The sequence below is a fragment of the Rhipicephalus sanguineus genome, chromosome 1 (assembly GCF_013339695.2).
Source record: "Rhipicephalus sanguineus isolate Rsan-2018 chromosome 1, BIME_Rsan_1.4, whole genome shotgun sequence".
Classification (NCBI taxonomy): Eukaryota; Metazoa; Arthropoda; class Arachnida; order Ixodida; family Ixodidae; genus Rhipicephalus; species Rhipicephalus sanguineus.
The window spans coordinates 222,169,029-222,184,129 of NC_051176.1; the positions used below are offsets into that span (position 1 = coordinate 222,169,029).

The 15,101-nt window shown below is 43.8% G+C and overlaps 1 long non-coding RNA gene across 1 annotated transcript; it reads left to right on the plus strand.

Annotated features, from left to right (window-relative positions):
* Window positions 1-494: 494 nt before the first annotated feature.
* On the plus strand, window positions 495-1,146 carry LOC125757019 (uncharacterized). Its single transcript, XR_007415005.1, has 2 exons — window positions 495-569; window positions 1,064-1,146. It is a non-coding gene; the product is annotated as an uncharacterized LOC125757019 (long non-coding RNA).
* Window positions 1,147-15,101: the final 13,955 nt, after the last annotated feature.

Here is a 15,101-nt window from a genome sequence, read left to right on the forward strand (position 1 = left end):
GCCTTATTTTCAACATTCGTCATGGACTGTCACGATCGAATAGCAGTGAACTTTGCTAACTTGCTCTGTCCGACGCCGCGGCCATGAAAAACGCCGCACTGTCGCGATGTTTGTTGGCATGTCAGTAGCTCTATTCTCGTATCATTTCTCGGTGACTTATGACGTTAATGCTAAATAATAACCTACTCTGTATTATGAATACGGTATACAAAAATTGTATTCCTTTTTTAAGGTTAATACCGTTAAAGACAACGGTCCAATAGACCGCATAAATTATTCTGTCGCCGCAGTCAGCCACAGTTTCGAACAGCACATGGCGGCCAGTCGTGGTGATATCTGTACGTGTGTGTGCTCGGTGTTCGCTAGTCTAGGGTGTTTCCTTGATGAATATCTGTGTGACAGTTACATGGAATAGTTATTTTTGGTCAGGTTTATCTCTGGAAAGTGTTACGAGTGATGACCAGCATGTTCGAGCGGTTTTTATTGCCGTACTAGTGTGCGATGTCTTGGATACACCAGCGTTGATCAAGGGACAGCGATTTTCTCAGCTCTGATTGTTCCATTTGGAGGTAAGTTGCACTTATATATTTCAAGTGTAAGTGAACATTTGTCCCGAATGTTTGTGGGCTTCGTTATCACAGTGTCATGTTACCTGGCTGTGTGTAATGTTTATATATGCGCGAAGTACACTACAGGCCGGTTTGAGCCTTTGTCTCCAATGGCCCTGTGCCGTGCAATGCTTGTACCTAATGGTGCGCATGCGTCTATGCATACAACGCCAATAATTACATATGTTCGAGTGAATTCATTGGACGTCTATTCGGAGTTGGTGAAGGTCGATATAAATAATCGTTACATAGCACCTACAGTATAAACCGCAGTGCTCATCAGATCTTGCTCACCTTTGCTTTGCACTGCATTGACTTTGTATTGTGGTACTGTTTTTGAAAGCGGTATTGATGCTGTTCATGTGATTTGGTAAAACTATACTTTTACTAGAATTGCGTTTTATGGGTCATTGTGGTTTTGATGTTCCCTCACTATGTATAAATATTCTTTTCAGGTGGTGTACAAGGACTCATTCCACATCTCGAGATATGTTCCAACACTTGCTACAAGCGTTTAAATAAATGCTGTTAAATTTCACCACCATGTTCTTTGACTGTGTGCAGTTCACTGGACGAACAGTTCCTGTAGGAACCATGCTAAGACGCATGCGATGTAGCAGCGAGGTGAAATCTGGAAATTCTTCCATTTCTAGCTGGGAATGAAGAATTGCAACTGGAAATTTTGCCATTTCCTGCTGGGAAATATTTGCTGGAAATATTTCCATTTCCAGCTAGATTATGGAACTGGAAATTTTTCCAGCTAGATTTTTTTCCCAGCTGCAGCCTTTCTGCTTTCCAGCTAGATTATGGAACTGGAAATGTAATCCAGCTGGATTTTTTACCAGCTGCTTTCCCAGCTAGAAAAAGGTTCAGCTGGGCAAAATTTCCGGTTCCATAATCCAGCTGGAAGTAAAAACTTTTTCACGTGGGTCGCTACGCCTTCGCGATGAAGCACCGTTTAGATTTAGGGACAGGCGCGCGCAGTGCCAAATGGGGACGGCGGGCCGTTTTGTTAAGCCCGAGCATGGTTGCAGAAAGCAAAAGGAAAAAGCGTGTCGTCGTATTCCTTACATTCATTGCGTATCTCATAGGCTAAAGAAAGTGGGGGTAGATACGGCGTTAATGTTGTTTTAACGGCTGACAATAAGCTAGGTAAGATATGTGTCGCAGTACAGAGAAAGAATGAGCGGGTGATAGACTAGAATCAGACTGACATTCGTTTTGTGAAAGATACCAACAAATTTACTGATTGCCGTACGTGTGTGGTGTATAAGATTCTGTTTAGCTGCGGCCGTTTCTACGTAGGGCAAACGGGTAGCTGTGTCAACCAGAGATTAATGGAACATAAGAGAGCGCTAAGCAGAGGCTCACCATCTAATCCACCTTTACATTGCCGAGAGTGTAAGTGCACGCCAAAATTCGATGAATGCGCGATTTTTGTACCGTTACAGGAATCAAGAAACGCGTTTAATGGTTGAGGCTTGGCGTATTGATAATAGTGGTAACGCATGCGTGAGCCATCCATCGATGATTAACCTGCATAAAGAAGAGATCAAGTGCCTGAATAGTTATCTCTAACGTATCCACCACGCGTGCCGGATTGATAGGTTCGCATATTGCTTGGGCATGCGCAGATATGTTTTCGTGTCTTCTTTCTTTTCCGCCGTCGCACGCCTTTTCAGTAGTTAGTCGGCGTTCGTGGTGTCTTGATTTCTCTCTTGTGTCCGTGCTTGCACGCCCTAGCTGTCTCTTCAACATGAACACCTACCAACTGGCTCAGCTCTCTCTTCTCTCAGCCGCCTTCAATTTCCCGCACCAAACGTCGTGACGTCATAGATTTTGACGGCGTCTACTAGGTCATACGCAATTCCTAGTCGGTTGTGCTTTGAGGGGCTATAGGCTTCACATACCAAGTTTCAGCAAATTTCATTGCCTCAATGCCGCCAAAATACGAAAAATACACTTCAATATCCGTGACGTCACGTACGGAGATTTCGGCGCGAAATTTAAAAATGAAACTTCGGCCTTGATTTTATCCTCTTTAACAAACCTATGATGGTGAAATTAACGACATTAGAGTTCTCAGGGTACAATTTATCAATCTAAACCGATTCATTGTTTCACTTTAGTGTCCGTTTAAGCGACGCACCTTATCAAGGCAGCTGCGGGCAATTATATGTTACACTCATTCTCAGCACTGCCTTTCCTCCTTAAAGGGGCCATGACACGGTCACACAACAATTTACAGTTTTCAGCAAAAAGAAAGAAAGAAAACAGAAGTAGAGGGTTTATCGTGCCTGTAAATATATGAAAAATGGACTTTAAAGATATTTCAGTGCAAAATGAGCCCTAGACGTTGCCGGCTGTAAACCCCGCCCACCGCTAGCGACCACCATTTTGCTATGGCGTGTGTGACGTTATGTGCTGTATGAAGCAGAGCCGTCGTCTTAGTTTCAGCCGCTGCACATCGTTCAGTTTCAATGCCAAGATGAAGAAAGCTGAAATAGCTCGATTGCACGCGCAGCTGACTACGGAACAAAATCTTTCCCCGTAGGACAGATCCTCGCAAAGAAAGCAGTTTGTTACGTCACGGCTGGCGAGTGCGTCAGTGCTGCCCGACTCTCAGGCCGCTCGCGTGTTTATAAAAAATTATGGCAGCTTCGCACCAGTGTTGCCAAGCCTGAACGAAAAGCGGAGCTGGGTGGGTCTCCTTGTTTTCTTTATTTTTTTTCTTCCCTTTCTTTCTCTGTCTTTTGTACCTGTTGCTTTCTATTTCTTTATCTCTCGATCTATTTTTCTCGCTTTTTCTATTTTTATTTCTTTCTCTCTCTCTCTCTCTCCCTCTCTTTCGCGTGCTCCACTTCGCCGGGCAGAGTTTTTAACGCTCGCATGTGGCGCATAGCCACCTGTGGTTTTCTGCGGACACCAAAGTTTTTACGGCCGGTTTAAACAGCCCCGCTGTTAAAATATTTAATTATAAATTAAGTGCGCGACCAAACGCGCAAAAATTTCGCCAGCTGGTTTGTGAACGCACAAGGATTAACCCACATAACACAGATTACGATGGAAAATTGCAGGCTACGGCAGTGCACTCGACGGTTTTAGCTGCGCTACCCTCTCGATCGTTGAAACAACTGGCCAGTTGTTTCAACGATCGTGCAAGGGAGCACCGCTTGGCGGTCAGCGGCAACATGGGCGGGCACTTGGCAGACCACTGCAAGCGCTGTGGTTGTGCGCCACACTTCAGCCAAACCACGTTTCTAAGGAGAGCAAACAGCCGCACTGAAAGGGAGACAGTTGAAGCGTTTCTAATAAAAAGGGCAGGTAGCCATTGCGTTAGTGCCCAATCACTAGATCTAAGCGAGAAAGAAGCCATCTTTCTGAAAGATAGCCTTTAGACATGTAGAGTTTAGATTGTGCGATGCTCATTTTGCCTATCACTATAGGGTCGGCACGTGTTCATATGTGGTGGCATGTTTTTAGAGTTCGCGTTAGTGTAGCTTCCGGCGCATGCATTGACTCTGTTTTAGTGGCTCACGATGAATTGTTAGCTGCCATGTTTATATTTCTGCTATGGGATTACCTTGTTCGGCAGCCTGCATAAATCGGCGCGGATTCTGATCATAAACAGTTGGAAGTTGCCGCCCGTGTCTGTCAGTTCGTGTCTTCGCTTCGTCCCCGTCTTCTTTGCGTCATTACAGTTTTTCCTCAAGTAATGAACCAACTAGCTCAGCAACAAGCCCTGTTGACTTATATTTGAGAACGATCACCGATAAGTCTAAACGCGCTGGCAATCTAGTTGTGCCTTCTGGGGGTAAACTTACAGCCGCAGACGCGTGGATCCTGCCGTTGATCGGATAGCGAGAGCCCGACGCTCACTGCACCGACGAGCTGAAGAGACTCCGCTCGCCAGCCTTACACGATGTTGCAGCTTTACAAGTCGTAAAAATCACTAGATTTGCAGCACACAACTCAGCCAGGACAATTCATGGGGTCCAAGACAAGACACTTCGGGATAAACACTGTCGCGCAGCTCAGTATGTTTAAAGCCTTGTGATAAACTACAAACTTGATGCAGAGAGCTTATATCGGCCTGCAAATGAGGACTTGCTTTACCGGCTCAATGCGTGTGTGCAAAATCGTCAAGACTGTTTCAAGGCCTCTCCAAGAACCAGAATTATGGACTGAACCGTCTGCACTTAGTAGGCTGCTGGAATAAACCTTGCGCATATAGACTTATAATTATGATTGAAACGATTAGTAAAGGAAGCGGAGGACATTGCCATCTTTCCTTCCCCCGTACGGCAGGCGACGCCGCTGCTGCGGATGCACGAAGGCGATTGTTTATCTGGTGCAGTTGCAATTAAGAAACCCGGCTAACCCGGCGGCGCGCTGTTACGTTTGGCCTTAAAATTCATCGAGGCAGACGCCATTGAGCTTGCAGCTGTCTGCCAGAATGCTGTCTTCCGAACGCTGATTCTTCATGGAGGAGCCTATGCCGAGCGAGCGAGCAGGTCGCCGTGGACGGATTTCCCAGAAAAAGGACGTCGGAATTCGGAGACCCCTTTTTGGCTTGTTGTTCTCTGCGTGAGATAGCACCGCGGGGGAGTTTCTCACCCAGCCACATCTGCCTTCTACCCTACAGCAGCAGGGAAAATTAACCCGTGCCGGAGGGAGCGGTCTGCGTGTTTTCCGGAATTCGACACACGTCCCACGCCCGCGTTATCGTGCGTTTTGGTCAGCGTGGGACTGCGCCGTTGAAGACGCTCCCATCAACCCAGGTGGGGCCTTCACCCGAGGCAGCCATCATTCAACGCTTCTTCCAAGTATTACTGGCAGTGGAAGCGGAGGTCATCGGCCCTTTCCCCTTTGGACTGAAACTCCTCGCCGACCTTCTCACCTACGAGTCTTCGGGGCGTGGCGAGTGTATTGTGTGACTATTTGCCTCCTTTCGGGAGGCCGGACGCCAAGACGACAGGTCACCGGATTGGCGGGAGACGCTGACACCGGTTTGCCCGTGCTTCTGCAGTGACGGTCTCGGGGCTATAAAAGCCGAAGACTTTTGACGTTATTTCTCTGCTCTGCTCTCTCTTTTCACTCCAATCTCTTAACCATGTAAATAAATCTACGTTCCTTCTTGAAAGAACGCGCCTCCTCACTGGGAATCATCGGCTATGGGGACGGACGGCGGGAGCCAGCTACCGTAACGAGACCCGCCGAACCCGACTCCTTACAGCGCGCGGCCAGACCACAGCAGCGCCCTACAAGTCCTTGGAGGAGGCAGCAAAGAAAGCTTCGGTCCGAATAATCGAATAATTTTCACATGCCACCGATCTCTACACGACCCGTTACTAACGGAACGCCTGCAACAGAATCTTAATTCAAAACGGAATTTTTTTAGTATCAGTCTTTGTAGCAGCAGCCTGGTACACATAGGAGCCAGTGGCTTGTGAAGACGGATACTGTAGCAGGCTTGTGGAAAGGTGGCAGCTGTCAACAGAGAAGCCCAACAGCTACAATGCATAGGCGTGCGCACAGGGGGGGGAGGGGGGCGCCCCCCCCTAATCACGTAAGAGGGGGGGGGCGCAAAATCTACCCCGTACATTGACCCTTCTAGTCACTTAAGAGGAGGGGGGGGGCGCAAAATCTGCCCCACACATTGACTTAGTAGGGTGGGGGGGGCGCTGCGACGAACCTTTGACCCCCCTAATGGGGAACCCTGCGCACGCCTATGATAATATAATGGAGGCGAAATGCTTGAGGCCCGTGTACTATGCGATTTCAGTGCACGTTAAAGAACACCAGATGGTCAAAATTTCCGGAGACCTCCATTACGGCGTCCCTCATAATCATATAGTGGTTTTGGGACGTAAAACCCCAGAAAAAAAAAAAAACGGCCATAATCTATTGATAACACGCTTTAGGACTTACCAGCGGAGCCATAATTGGGCACCCTCGCTGCAGTTTATGCTGACCACTGCAGCTGTGGACAAATGGGTCTTTGCAAAGGGCTCAGGTTTGGAAAAAAACTTGATTGCCCATGAATGACACAGTGACCAATATTCCGCAAGATGTGGCATGTAATTGGTAAAGTTTGTGCTAGCATAGTAAATGTGTGAAGCAGGATCCCTAGCCAAGGCCAGTCAGATCTCGAGATGCCACCCAGACCCAGGAGGTGTGCAAATGCAGTAAGATTAAGGAATGGCTCAATAATAACAGAGACGTCAAAAGCAATGGTGCAATGAGGCCAAAAGCCAACCTTGCCACAACTCGCCCGGGCCAAAGCGCGCCTCCGACCATTTCTGAGCATTCCACATGTGCCCCCCCCCCCCCTTCCAGTACGCACAGTTATGCCATGCACTATTTATGCAATGCAGGTGTCAAACGCCTTCCTCAAAAGCACTGTAGGGTCCGTTCACTGGTGGGGTGAGCGGCTCCTTTGAGAAACGACACACAGGCTCCCAGCCTTGCTGCACCCGCCACTGAAGTACTACAATGTAGTAGATACTTGCATGTCTAAACCTGGTGATGGGCCCTTTATATCATTGCAGGACAGCATCACTGGCAGTGCACATAATGAATATACTTTACCGACTTTGTGATTTCGAGGGCTTTGTTGAGGCTAATCCAAATATTGCGTAATGCACAAGCATTAAACATTTCATAAAAATTTTCACAACAAGTCTCTGTGTGAAAGACACTTCCTCAAAGAGGCCCTGAAGCACTGTTAGAGCTCGATGAGCAAATACGTTCCACGGATAAAAGATTGAGCTCTGAAGATCTCCGCCAAATTCTGTAGACGTAAGCGATGCATGCAGTAACAAGCAGAGCGCAAAGTTGAAACACCCTTTTTTCAAACAGAGTGGTGAGGTAGCTGCCAGTGGCTGACCCGACAGTACATTGAGCGGATTTCCACAGACAGCCGCTAGTGGCAAATAGACCTTGGGCAAAAATTGCTGTGCAATTTTGGTGTGTAATTTTGGTAAAAATTGCACACTTTTAAGCGAAACAGTGTATCGTCTGCAGGCGCATGGATAAGTGCACTCCTCCCCATTGTTACTGTGTATATTAAATGTCACGGTTGAATAAACCGACTACTCGAAATCCAGTGTGTCAAATTTTGATAAAAATTGCACACTTCCAAGAGCAACAGACTGTCGTCTGCTGGCGCATAGCCGGAGGTCAATGGACACGTTCCCGTCCCAAAATTTGACTACCATAGGATATCCATCGTGAAATGACACTATAATATCAGCCTGCTCAGCCCTTACTTCAGGTGAAGGGTAGGCAATGTCCGAAAAAAGTTTCTGGCTATTCCACTGGTCATCTGCTCACTCAGCCACGCCCGGAATGAAACACAGCACATAGTGGAAAATGGGCACATAGAGCTTGTAATAATACTCCGCTCGTACGCCTTTTTCAATTCTTATGAGTAGCAGTGTAAAAATTGTGAATAATCTTACAGGGATGTATGAATGAAGTTCAACATACTTTGTTTTCATTCATTCAAATAAAAATTTAGAACCACTGACAATGGTAGAGGGATGTATCAAAGATTATTAGGAATACCAGCACGTTTTAATTCGAATATGAATTCAGAAGTGGCCTAGCACAGTTCTATAGTTATAGCGATGTGAAAAGTACAAAAAACAAGAAAGTTTGTGCGCAAGTTCACACCTTGCAGACTAACTATAAGTACCAGCACTCAATGCTCATGCATCTTAACAGATTTACACAGCACAACAGGCTTACAAATTTTATAGGGTGGAAATACCATTGGCCATGCATAGCTGCCATTTGTTCACTTACAATGGTAAAAGTGTGTTTTATGTGGACTGCAACCTGAAATGTTCTCTTGTAGTAAGACAAACACAAAATTTAAGAAAGTTTCTTTTACTCAACCGAAGTTGAATGCAGGAACAAACATCCACAACGCACTTTTTTTTTTTTCATTCCTTAATGCACACATATTGCAATGCCACAATGCAATAGATAAACTGATGTTTACATGTCTCCAATAGTTCTGATACATTCAAACTACTTCTTGCTCTTTACCTTATGCATTGCCACACTATCAAAAACTCCTTTCGATTTGTTCGTTGGACCTGGTAAGCAACTCACTTATTCCATCATCAGCATTTGAAAAACAAATGAATATCATTCTTACACTGACATGGATTCCAATCATGCAGCTTGTTCATTTTCTTTTGAAGGAAGACAATCTGCAAAACAGCGTGCGTAGCATTTATAGAGTAGTATTTTTCGAAATCCTTAATATTGTGAAAAACACTGTATATGGGATATGTACAACATGATCATCAATGAAAAATGTGACATCAATGAATCAATGAATTATGCAACCTGAGACAATGTGCATGGTGACAATGAGAGTAGTACGTGACGAAGTCACCACACTGTCTCACAGAAGTGTAGCAAAAAAACAACCTGAAGATTAAAATTATGGCAGTCTTTACACAACTTTCACTTTTTTTGCAAGAGACATCAATCATAAAACTTGCACAATGCACTCACACACATGCACAAACATTCATGCACTGAGTGTATTTAAGCTCACAGGTGTGCTACATCCAGTACGTCCTGCCATGGCATTACACTCTGCTCTGACATTATCACACATAGTATGTGCTTCTCACAAATGTGAAGGCAAAACACGCCAATGAATACATTCAACATTCAAAATGCTCTTTCACTGGAAAGAGAAATGGCTTTGCGCAATAAGAACAGAAAATATGTGGCCTAGTTTACAGAAGGCAAAAAGTCATACCACATGGACAGCATCAATTACTGCACTATGGGACAAATGACATGAGTGCCAACAAGTAAAAGACTGGACCAAAGAGACCATACTTAAGTATGACTGACTGTAGCCTATGAACCACACAAGATGAAATACCAAACTTGTTACATGAGGTTTCCGACTAGAAGCTTGTTCAAAAAGAAAGCCAATGCCCAAATGCTGAAAAAGGATATACAACCTTTCTCTCACAAAGAGTTATAACAAAAACGAAGTGAACAAGGAGCACAAATGCACTTTTGTTTTCTACCCTGCATTCTACATATCTTCAAATGGCCTGCACATAGGTTAGTACATCATTATGCACAATTTTAAAGGAGTATTAGCAGCTACAGTGCATTTCACAGTAAGTATTTAAGCCCTCATTTGAGTAGCACGATTGACACATTATACTTTTCCTCACCATGTATAGAAACTGAGAAAATACTGTCTGTCAGAAAATGACTTCCCACCGGGCATGAAGGGAATAAATAGTGCAGAATAAGTCATGACACTGCGAAACAATAACAATGTGATGACAGCTGTTTTTCAAAAAATGTTTTAGTGATGTTGTGAACACGATGATCTGAAAAACACCGAAAACATGGAGGCTTGCAACAACATACTTTTTTTAAAATCTCTACTGCTTTGTATTTCAGTAATTAGATATTTATGCAAATGCCAAAAAACACAGATAAACCAGCAATGCAAACCTTTAGCTAGAAAAGGCAGCTTTCTTCAATGCATGCTTGTATCAGATCAGGCAAGTGCCCACTGTCCCATATAACATGCCTGAAGCTTCTGTGCATGCACAACACAAGCATCAATGAAGACAAGCTTGGGAAGTATGAGGACAATATTCACATTAACAGAAAAAAATATGATTCAACACATGGTAAAAGTGTTCATAGCAGCGGATCATACTGTCCACAATATTGAAGTATTACCTTTTTTTAAGATATGTGTGCAATGCATATCAATGAGGTTCAGCACCTTATGCACCTGCACGAAAAATTCATGGACAACTGCTGTTCTCTAACCAGAATTACTTTTTATACAACATAGTCATTAGCCAAACTCATTATGTAGGCATAGAATAATCCTCTTTACCTTATTTATTCTAGAGAAAACAAAAGAAACGTATAATCACTGTTATCTTGTTTTCCACTGAGTTATGGAAAATATGATGCCTTAGAACAAGAACAAACAAACGACATAGAGGGAATGAACGAAACCACAGCTAGATCGAGATCTGAAGCAGCAAATAAAGTTGGAAGTAAAGTACCAAAACAAAAAGAAGCAAGCTCTTTCGAACCACAGAAGACTTAATACGACAACACATGAAAGTGACTACTGGCAACAAGAGATAGAATAGAATTTGCTGAGCGATCAAAGCTGACCAGGAAACAGAAACTCTGAGACATACAGAATTATAATGCTAAAGGGAGAAACAGCAGTAAGAAATTGCAGCGGCATCAAATCAGCTAAAAAGAAACGCTGCATAGGAAAAACCAAGATGCACCCATTAAAAGATAAGCAGGGTAAGGTTATTAGCAATTTCAATCACATAGCGAATGTGGCAGAAGACTGCTGTTCTGAACTGCACAGCTCGCAGATAAATGATATAACCTTATTATGTGAATTCAAAGCCGAACAGGACATTAAAGTTCCATGTGTAACAATCAATGAGGTTACTGAGGCCATATGAAACATCACATGTCCTGTGCAAAGGATGCCGGTGCAGACGGCGCAACAGTCGATCTGATCAAAGATAGAGAGAACTTTAAGAAAATCAAGAGCTTTGACACATAATATTTCAAATTCTCAGATGTACCACTGAGCTGGAAAAATGCCAATATTAATATACCGGGTGACCCAGCTATCTTCAGGCAAGGGTTAAAAAATGCAATATTAGAGGCAGGCAAGTGAAATCAGTTGCATATTGCTGACAGCCACCTTGCGCAGTGGCGTACCAACTCGTTCGCGAGTGGGGGGGCTGGCGTTGCTCTCTCTCTCTCTCTCTCTCTTTCTCTCTCTCTCTCTCTATATATATATATATATATTTGATTTGAGGTGATTTTTTATATTTATAGAGCTGATCAGATGACTTGCTCTTCAAAACTGTTTCTTTTAAATCAAGGAAGAATCTACACAAACAGATGGTGCAGGCAGGGCCGCCCTATACCGCGACAACACAGCAGTGTTTAATAACATTTTGGAAATATTACCGTGAAGTTTAAAAAGTACATCCAAATTTGACCCGATCATCTGAGCACTGCATCAGCAAACTTCCCAGTCTTAGTTTGGCGTTGTAGATACGATGACTATGAAGAACCTGCTATGACTCTAATACCTTAAATTCTCACTTATTAAACAAAACATGTGGCTGACAAAGCAAGGTACTTCACAGAAGTCTTCAGGATAAGCAGGGTGCCAATTTATTTACTGTTAGAGCCCTCCAATATAAAGCCTTTCTTAAGAAGAAGACCAAGTTCAGTCCATTATTACTTAAACAAACCACATTGAGCTGGTTGTGTATACTTATAAGATTATAAATGACTATGAATTTATTTACTAGGTGTCGTTCCTTGCCCTCCTACTTTTCCCAGCTTGCGTGGAGGCAAGCCCGTAGCCAGGGGAGGGGCCCTGCATCCTCCCTGCAGATTCCAGCATCCTTTTCGCGTTGTGACTAGGACTATATCTTTAAATCGTGCTTAAAAGTAACAAAAACCGGTATGTCGCGCAGCCTAGCGGAAGAGTCTTGAAGCTGGATTATGAAGTTGGTCACCTTTCTGGACGTAGTCGCGTTGTCTGATGCTGTCATGCGCGCCATAATTGGTCCTCAAATTTGTAGTATGTATATTATTATCTATCCCCACTCTGACGCGTAAGTGATCCACCGCGTAATTACCACGTACGCATGACTGCTTAAAAATAATAATAATAATGAACTATTTTCAATACGCCATATGTTTGTCGTTGGTTCTTCGCTATTCGTCAAAAATTTTCAATGTGCCATAAAATTGCCTTCTTGTTACGCGACATCACAAGTTTGCGAAAACTCGCGGCATTAAAATGAAGTGTGCACAATAAGAAGCACATTACTCTGCTGAATAATAACTTTTTTTTTCGCAATAGCCAGACAGTGTCTCTTTCTGAATGTAATTTAAGAAGGCTGCCCGCCAATCCCATTTGCAGCGGCTGTGTATAGCAGCGGGCGAGATGAATTCATATGTGTATATAATAGATACTTTCAGTTGTAGTATAACGATGTTGAGCTGTTTTTGCGTGTTTACAACTCTCTGTGAACTCATCGTTGCTGACAAAGAGGTTGAGAGAGAAATAAACATTATTAGGAACAGACACAATCCTTTGTAGGTGGCTAGCCTTCTTAGTCCAGAAAACCGTGGACGCTGATCATCTCCCTGGTGAGATAGATCAAGTAACGGGGCAAACTTGAAAGCTGGGCTTCTTGGTGTACTCGAGTCCACTGCCTTGTTACAAGCCGCCACGATCGCTGCAGGCTACCATATGATAAGCCAAGTGAAGCAGGCTAATCGGAGACTAAAGTGGGAATCTGTTTTAGCTTTCCTGGCTAGGGACAACTAAAATACTGGACACTTCTGCGTACTCATCAACTCACTGCAGCTTGAATATGAAGCAGTGGCGATGCTATTTGTTTTCAAGGAAAGAAACTGAATTTCCTGAAAAAGGAGAGCGTTTGATCGGGCTATAAAACATTTACTGGTTCCTGCCCATATTTACTTCGCGGATTACTTAAATTTCATGCCAGGCAGAACAAAATAAAATCATGGCAGATTGCTGTAATGTCATAGAGCCCCTGCTGAGCGCTGGCCTCCTCTGCAATGCTCGAGCGCAAGGCGCGCATGCGTGAAATAGGCAGCCCGCACCGAAGGTAGCCTAAGGTTCGTGGTCATGACACACGGAGGACAGTCGTCACAGCAGAATCGTAGGACAAATTTTATTACATAATTAGCTTATTGCTGTGTTTAAGTAAAACTTTGCCTGACTTGTTAGTTTCCCAGTCTGCAGCCGACAATAACCACTGTCGAAAGAGGGGGGGCTCCGCCCCCCTTGGCCCCTTGGTAGGTACGCCTATGACCTTGCGCACTACAGACAATTTTTTGTTTTGTAATTAATTAATTTGTCCGCGACTCGCCGGCTCTGTTGCAGTGGTAGGCCAATAAGTTAATGGTGGTTTCTCGGCCCGCGCTCGCTACAACTTGCACAGTCACGTGCCATAACTGGCCGACGTGGGCCAAGAAACCACCACCAACTTATCGACCTACCGCTGCTACGGAGCCGGCGAGTAGCGGCCGCAGCTGACTTCGTTCGCTCAAACAACGGCCGAGAGCAGCACGTTCACTGCGCGTGGATGCGCTAGTCACGTGGTTCTTTTTGTATTTCGCAGGCTTTCTATGCAGCTTGGAAAAAATGGTATACGTAAGACTTTCTTTATCGCAAATAATGCAATGGGGGTTTCTGAAGACACTCTCGAACTTTGCAAGACGCATTTCTTGCCTAAAGTCAATATTTAGCAATTTAGTTAAATCCTAATTAAAAAGTTAATTAATTACAAAACAAAAAAGTGTCTGTAGAGCGCAAGGTGGCTGTCAGCAATTTGCAAGTGATTTCACTCACCTGCCTCTAATATTGTATTTTTTAACCCTTGGCTAAAGATAGCTGGGACACCCGGTATAAGAAAACAGACTTAAAAAACGAATTATTAACTCATAAGTCAACTCTTAGTATAGAACAAAATATTTACGAAGGTAATTTTGAATAGGATAAGAGAAATAGGATAAGAGATTTTAATCCACCTAGAGAACAAGCCGGCTTCACGATGGCATACTCTACAAAGATCATAGCCATGCTGTCAATGGGCTAACTGAGAAGTCTACTGAGTAGAACAAACACCTTTATATCGATTTCATAGACTACGAAAAGGCATTCGACTCAGCGAAAATACCAGCTGTTCTGGAGGCATTACATCACCAAGGAGTACTTGAAACATAAGTGAATACCATAGCCAACATTTACAAAGATGCCACGGCTACCCTGCTTCTCCACAAGGAAAGCGAAAAAATTGCGATTAAGAAAAGGGTTAGGCAAGGAGGTCCAGTCTCTCTCATATTGTTCACTGCATGCTTAGAAACATTGAAATGACTTGATTGGAAAGAAATAGGAATAAAGATTAAAGGAGAATATTTCAACAACTCTTGGTTTGCAGATGACACCGTGCTCTTCAGCAACGATGGCAATGAATTGTGAAAAATAATTGAAGACCTAAATGAAGAAAGTATTAAAGAAAGGCTGAAAATGAATGTGCAGAGAACAAAGGTAATTCTCAATAGCCTGGCAAAAGTTGACATGGGTGGGTCACGTAATGTGTATGGTAGACAACCATTGGTCAGTGAGAATGCCAGAATGAATATTGAGGGATGGGGAGATGCAACTGAGGCTGGCAGAAAGTTAGGTGGGCCGATAAAATGAAGACGTTCGCAGGAATAAAATGGAATCAGCTTGTGCAAGACAAGGTAAATGACATCACTGAGGGAGGCCTTCATCCTGCAGTGGACATAGAGCCGGCTGATGATGATGATAATAATTTAGTTTTCCGAACAAGTACAACAAAATTCATTACTAGTGGTGCAGTACCTCATTTAGCACAGCACTGG